Source organism: Podarcis pityusensis (assembly GCF_964106645.2).
Source record: "Podarcis pityusensis genome assembly, chromosome: 3".
NCBI lineage: Eukaryota > Metazoa > Chordata > Lepidosauria > Squamata > Lacertidae > Podarcis > Podarcis pityusensis.
This window is the reverse complement of record NC_138026.1, coordinates 115,287,897-115,295,393: the sequence shown is the minus strand read 5'-3', so window position 1 is coordinate 115,295,393 and position 7,497 is coordinate 115,287,897. Positions and strand designations below refer to the sequence as shown.

At 44.9% G+C, this 7,497-nt stretch overlaps 1 long non-coding RNA gene across 1 annotated transcript; it reads right to left on the bottom strand.

Moving 5' to 3' along the window:
* Positions 1-1,352: 1,352 nt before the first annotated feature.
* LOC308473153 lies at positions 1,353-4,157 on the bottom strand. The gene is made up of 4 exons (XR_013983956.1): positions 4,082-4,157; positions 3,872-3,997; positions 3,154-3,362; positions 1,353-1,467 (listed from the first exon to the last, which is right to left on the bottom strand). It is a non-coding gene; the product is annotated as an uncharacterized lncRNA (long non-coding RNA).
* Positions 4,158-7,497: the final 3,340 nt, after the last annotated feature.

Below are 7,497 nucleotides of genomic sequence, written 5' to 3'. Positions count from 1 at the left end.
AAAACTCTGCAATTTCAGTCTATCTCCGTCTTGTTCCAAAATTTCCCAATATTTCGGCCATTTGACCTCCATATTGACCTTTTTCAAGGCTTTCGCTTCCATTGGTGACAGCCACCTTGGGGTTTTGTTTTCTAACAAATCCTTATATCTTAACCAAACATTAAATAGCGCTTTCCTGACAATGTGGTTTCTAAATGCTTTATGTGCTTTGACCTTATCATACCATAAATATGCATGCCATCCAAATACATTATTGAAACCTTCCAAGTCCAAAGTGTCAGTGTTTTCAAGGAGTAGCCATTCTTTCAACCAGCAAAAGGCTGCTGATTCATAGTAAAGTTTAAGGTCTGGCAGGGCAAATCCACCTCTTTCCTTTGCATCTGTTAGTATTTTAAATTTTATTCTAGGCTTCTTGCCCTGCCAGACAAATTTAGAAATATCTTTCTGCCACCTCTTGAAACAGTCCATTTTGTCCACAATCTGCAAAGTTTGAAACAAAAACAACATTCTAGGCAATACATTCATTTTTATCGCAGCAATACGGCCCAGCAGTGAAAGCTTCAGATTTGACCAAATTTCTAAATCTTTTTTCACTTCAGACCAGCATTTTTCATAATTATCTTTAAATAAGTTCCCATTTTTTGCTGTCATGTTAATCCCCAAATATTTAACTTTCTTAACCACTGTTAAACCTGTCTCGTTCTGAAACCTCTCTCTTTCAAACGGTGTTAAATTTTTCTCTAAAACCTTGGTTTTTAACTTGTTCAATTTAAATCCTGCCACTTGACCAAATTCTTGAATCAGTTCTAAAACCCTTTTAGTACTAGATTCTGGCTCCTGTAACGTCAATACTAAGTCATCTGCAAATGCTCTCAATTTGTACTGTTTGGTTCCGACCTGTATACCTTTAACCGACTGGTCCCTTCTAATCATATTCAGCAGAACCTCCAGGACCGAAATAAAAAGAAGTGGGGAAATTGGGCAACCTTGTCGTGTCCCTTTTTCAATTTTGAGTTCTTCCGTCACAACATTATTTACAATTAATTTAGCCTTTTGTTCTGAATAAATTGCACTTATACCATTTTCAAAACCTTGGCCTACCCCCATACCCTGTAGATTCTTCTTCATAAAATTCCAAGAAATGTTGTCAAAGGCTTTCTCCGCGTCTACAAATATCAACACTGCTTTAGTGTTTATATTCACTTCTAATTTTTCCAAGATATCAATTATATTCCTCAAATTATCAGACAAATGTCTTCCTGGGAGAAAGCCCGCTTGGTTTATTATCTTTAACCTCTTTTCCAAAGCATAATAATTGAGGCCCATAACAAAAAAATAGCATGTTACCTTTCTTTGCACAGCAGTAGACCATATCAGGATGATGGCAGAAGGCTGTTGAAGCCACATATTCTGTATCTGAACAACTTGGTTTGCAGCTACCTTTACAATGTTTATTTGCAATGTGTCCTGGAGAAAAATTGTGTAGAAAGAAGAAGATGAAGAAGAAGAAGAAGAAGAAGAAGAAGAAGAAGAAGAAGAGGAGGAGGAGGAGGAGGAGGAGGAGGAGGAGTTTGGATTTGATATCCCGCCTTTCACTCCCTTTAAGGAGTCTCAAAGTGGCTAACATTCTCCTTTCCCTTCCTCCCCCACAACAAACACTCTGTGAGGTGAGTGAGGCTGAGAGACTTCAGAGAAGTGTGACTAGCCCAAGGTCACCCAGCAGCTGCATGTGGAGGAGGGGAGACGCGAACCCAGTTCCCCAGATTACAAGACTACCGCTCTTAACCACTACACCACACTGGCTCTTAATCCCTCAGATGAGAAATTAATCCCTCAGATGAGAAGACATCACCAACATCTCTAAGAATCTCCTATTGAGTGAAAGCAATCCATTACATTTTCCACTAAATGGATACAACATTAATCTGTTCCAGACTTTTAAAAAGAATCCCTAAAACAGCAATTTAACATGAATTGTACTGTCTAATGAGATCATTGATCCATAAAATGAAAGCAATAAACAATGTAATGCAGACACACAATCAATCAATCAGTAGCTGAACTGGGTTTCACTCAATCACAAAAATTTTACATCTGCAAGTGTAGAATTGGAAATGTTGGACCATTGTCTTGCCTCAGTAATGGACTGGATGAGAGGCAACAGAGTCTTGTGACTCCAAAAACTGCACAGTGGCATAAACAGAAATCAAACACGGTGCAGCTGGGGGGAGGTTTGCACTGTCCAGCCGGGCACCCGCAACCCACTGCTGGTCCCCCCACCCCGCCCATGCTTGACAGGCACCCCCCGCTCCCTAACAGCGGTGGCAGAGTCTGGCTGGGCAAGAAGCTACATTCAGCAGGGGCATGCAGCTCCCCATACACACTCCCAAGCGGTGCCCCCCCGCACTCCATTAACAGTGGTAGGGCACGGGGGATCGTGTGGTGGTGGTGAAGCCGCACCTCTTTGCCAACCGCATACCCCCTTCATTGTGACAGCTGGGGGGAGGCTTGGGAGGCTCCCCCCCCGCTCGAAGCAGCCCGGGTGTGTGGGGCAAAGGTGCTCCACCTGCCCTCCACTCCCAAGCCTCGGAATGAGTTTGGGAGCCTGCGGGACAATGGCAGGTTGCCTGCCCTTCACCTCCAAGCCGTCTGAACAAATGGGGAAGGGGGGAGGCCGCCGGCAAAGTGTCACCCTCCCAAAGAAGCCTGGGAGTGCAACGGTGTGCAGCCTGCCCTCCAACCCCCAAGCCTCACCTGAGCTGTCAAAATGAAGGGAGAAGGGTGGAATGCTGTCGGAAAAGTGGTACTGTCCCACCCTTACCCCCGACAGCTCGAGGAAGGCTTGGGAGTTGTGGGTGGGCAGCGTGCTGTGGTCATGCAACCCCGATGGCCCTCCTACGCAGCTGCTTAAGCAGCATATCACCCGGTCACGATTATAAGCTGCACTTTAACTTTTCCAGATTAGAATTCCGGAAAGATGTGAGGCTTCTAATCAGGCCAATACGGTATCATCTCTCTTCTATGAAATGCTTCTTCTGGACTTCCTGGCATGGTGCGCTCAGTGACGGGTCAGGGAAAGTGCTCTGCTGCAGTAAGAGCGCTCTCAGTCACGGGTACGGGCTAAAAGGATGGGGAAGCAAGGGCGACGTGAACCCTGAAGAGGTCTGAGAGGAGGTTCCAGACTGAAGAAAATAGATCTGAGCAGCGCATAAAGGGGTTTTCTGGTGTTCCAGCACAAAAAGTGGAGGAAGGTGGAAGAACCTCAGCACAGAAAGATCACACATGACCGTGGGATGCCCCTTAGACCCAAATGAGAAAGCACCAGGCTGCTCCAAGCTAAAACTGTAAAATCAAGAGTACTCCTGAAAGGAAGAAAGTAACAATGCTGGTTTAAAATAAAAGGAGTACGGAATAAGATTATAAAGGACAGTAAAGCTAACTGAGAGAGGAGCTTCAGCGTTCTGAGACTTAGCAAGTCGTGGAAAATAAGCTTTGTAAAGAGGCAGAAAATAAAAACTGAGACATACCGAGTACCTGCTTCTTCAAGGGGAATCACTGTTGAGAGAGACAAGGAGCTGAAACAGCAAGCAGCAGCAGCAGTGACAACAAAGCAGTGGCCTTTGAGAAGGAGATCAGCGCAAAACAAAGGGATGAGTAAAAAAAAATGCTGCTTCTGTTAAAATCCATAAACTTTGACTAAGACGTTGCACTTTTGGAATTGTAAATGTTTGATATATAATTGCTTTTTCAAAGCTGCTTTCTCACTCGGCTTCACATTAATGAAATCGCCTCAACCTCTGAGCACCTCCCAAATAAACACCACCACTAAATCAAAATAGTTGTGGCCCATAACAAAAATTAGGGATGTCACCTGTCTCTTTGCAGCAGTACACGTACTCAGCCACATGGCAAATCATTCCAGGACCCTTGCGTTCATCACTTGAACAACGAGCCTTGCAGCGACCTTTACAATCTTCCTGCACGGTGGGAGTGGATTCTGGAGAAATATTAGGTATATAGAATTCAATCCCTCAGATCAGAGATCACCAACATTTCTAAGCATATCATATACAGAGAATACCTGGGACTGACAGCAGCACCAACAGGAGAAGTAGAGGGGCAGAGGTCTTCATGGCTGAATGCTGGAGCCACCAGAGTTGCCTTCGAGCTCAAAGATATTGCAGAGAGAGAAAGGATCCTCTATTTGTACTTCCCAAGGGAATGGTGACAGGAAGCTTTCAGGGGGAAGGAAAGGACTGGGTGTTCCAAACATTCTGCTAATGATATTCACGGCTACCATGCACCCTTTCAGTTTTGGATAATTAATTCTTGCTGTTCATCTTGCGAGAACAGGAGGTTCTTCTTATGTTCCTCATAGAATCATGGAGTTGGAAGGGACCCCATGGGCCTTCAAGTCCAACCCCCTGCAATGCACTGGATGAACGTGGCAAGGACCCCGTAAGGAGCCTCACCGCAGCATTCTGCACCCGCTAGAATTTCTGGGTCAGCTTCAAGGGCAGCCCCTTGTAGAGTGAGTTACAATAATTGAGCCTGGAGGTGACCGTCGCGTGGATCACTGTGGCCAGTTCAGGGTGAGAAAGGTAAGGGACCAACTGCTTAATAAGGCAGAGATGGAAAAATGCCGCCTTTGCTGTGGCTGCAACATGTGCCTCCATGGAAAGGGAGGCGTCAAAGGTTACACCGAAACTCTTGACAGAAGGCGCTGGGCCCCTGCATATGCATGGTTTGTTAGTTTGCTTAAGGACTGTGTCACTGTTTTTTGTGCCTGATTTAAGCATGTTATTTCATGCTGGAATTAACCCTTCTGAACTTTCCTCTACTTGTGCTGTGGTCCCTCTAACTCCAAAATGACATTTGACAGAATACCAGCCAGCTGGCGAGTGGTTGGGAGCATGTCTTTCTCAATCAAAGTAAAGTTTAAAGCTCCCAGTTGATCTGTTGAAGTCCCATCCTGACCCACATGTTCTCATGTATGACAGCATGAGAGTGTGGGGCTTCTTAATGGGGAAATCTGGAGGGAGTTGTTAGCTCTGCAGGGCTGAGTTTCACCATCCCTGCCATAGTGGAACCAAACATTTGGCCAAAGTAGAGCTAGGCTCTTATAATATGCCCCTTTTCATTCTGTTCTAGGCCACATTCATGTTAGACAATACATTTGGCACCCAGTTCATAGTCAGCATCATTGAATTGTTTGAATATTAGCCATTTTCAAGTGTTGCATTGAAAATTTGGCTATGACTTCCCCCATCTAGTAGACATATTGATATGAAATCATCATTTGGCGCCATTTTGTCCTTTACCTCTCTCAGAAAAATGCCTCAGGCCAGCTCTTATATATACGTTGTATCTATTGTCTTGATTCAAGAATCACGTTGTTCCTTTAAAATCCCTTTTGAGTTTATTTTGAGCATTTTGGATTGTGTTGTGGTGTCATACTTTTAGCAGCATGTCAAGATATTATGAGAGGAAGGGGTCATCGCTCATCCTAGTACACACGATTCATTTACTGAAGAGAGGAGTCTGCAGCTGAAAGGATCAGAGAGCAGACAACTTGAAAAACTGAGATGTAAGGGAGCAGGTCGGAGTCATAGTCAAGAATACTACACCAGCACAAGGCCACTTCCTAAATGCTTACACAGAAAGAACAATCTCCTTATTGCTACTTGCATTTAAGGATCATCTGCACCTCTGCAGGGAAAGCAGTTTGGATTCAAAGCTCTTCCTCGTGTGCTTTGCAGACAACTTACCGTATTTTTTGCTCTATAAGACACACTTTTTCCCCTTCAAAAATTAAGGGGAAATGTGTGTGCATCTTATGGAGCGAATGCAGGCTCCTTAGCTTCAGCGATAGCAACGCAAAGACTCCGAAGCGCAGAGAGGGAGAGCTCCCCCCGCGCTTCGAAGGCTTCGTGTTGCTTTCGCTGAAGTCACCTGAAGCCCCCGGAGCGCAGTGGGAACTCTCCCTCTCTGCGCTTCGGAGTTCCCGCTGTGCTCCGAAGGCTTGCGGATAGCCGCCTGAAGCCTGGAGAGTGAGAGGGGTCGGTGCACACCAATCCCTCTTGCTCTCCAGGCTTCGCTTCACTGGAGAGGCGCTGCACAGTTTTCCCTCTCTGCGCAGCGCCCCTTCAGTGAAGCGGGAGGAGAAATGGAAGGGGCTCTGTTTCTCCTACCACTTCGCTGAAGGGGCGCTGCGCAGAGAGGGGGAGAATTTTTTTCCTCCTGTTCTCCCCCTCCTATGGTCTGGTGCATCCTACAGAGCGAAAAATACGGTAATCCCTCCAGATCCCTTCAGCTGCACTTGGGAGCCCCAATGGAGAATCCCTGGAGCAGCTGGTCCCAAACTGCCCTTTGAAGCTGAGCATCTGTGCTTTGAGAGGTACCTGCACTCCACTTTGAAACTCTGACAATAAGCTGAAAATCAGCACCATGCCAAACCCAGCCCCACACGTATGAACATGCATGTCATCAAGTGTAGGAAATACACAGTATTTCTGTGAGAGGGAGGGGGAAACCCAGCAACATCTGAAAAGAAACCAGCTATTTTCTTCCTTCTTGCTTGCTCAATCCCGCCCAAAAAAACCATGTTCTGAAGGTCAGTGTGCAGAAAACAAAGAAAGCACCAACAGAGAAAAACATAAGAAAAATATATGAAACCTCAAAAAAAAAAACCTCATTGGACCCAAGGAGCAAAAGTGACCTCCTTCGCTTGCAAAAAGGTTTGTCCATCTGCTTTACATCCATAAGCAACCAACAGGAAACTGCTTATTCAGTGAGGGCAGCCCATTCCATAAAGCTCTTTTTGCCTTTCTACAAGATGGCTACAAACATTCATTGAAACTTCCTGTTTCAAGTATAATGTAGAAAAAGAACTATGCTGTTATCCTGTTCATCAGACAGGGCCATAAACAACAGCAATGGGTGAGAATACCCTGGACACTTGAATCATTAATTATATTCCTAAATTGTGGAATCTGGGGGCTTTCCAAGAACCTTTGCTGCAAATAAAATTGGCAACACCTGAAATCTAAAAAGCATATTATTATACTTATTAACATTTTCATTGTGGCTGTTCTGCTTGTTTGGGACAATTTTGAGCTTCTACAGCTGCTTATCATATTATCCCTCTGATGACAAGCAGGGAGAAATCTGCATATGTGTCTGGGAGACTGGGGAAGATGGAGCCTTTTGCACCTGGCATCATATGCCAACTCAGTTTGAAGTGAAGGAGGAAGCAGGAGAGCCACAGGAGACTAGTAAATACAAACACACACCAGACCTTGTCCTTTCAAGCTGAGTTCCCTTCCTTTGAAGCCAAAGAAAACCAGAGAAGTTTTTAATTCCACCATATAACAATGAAATAAACAAGATAACTTTGCCTCCCAGTTTGCATAGGAAAAGATGACAAAGGACTTGGTCTGCAGAACAGGTTTGGTTTTATTAGGAGCAGAAAGGAATGAGATAGTTAATTCCTGGAAA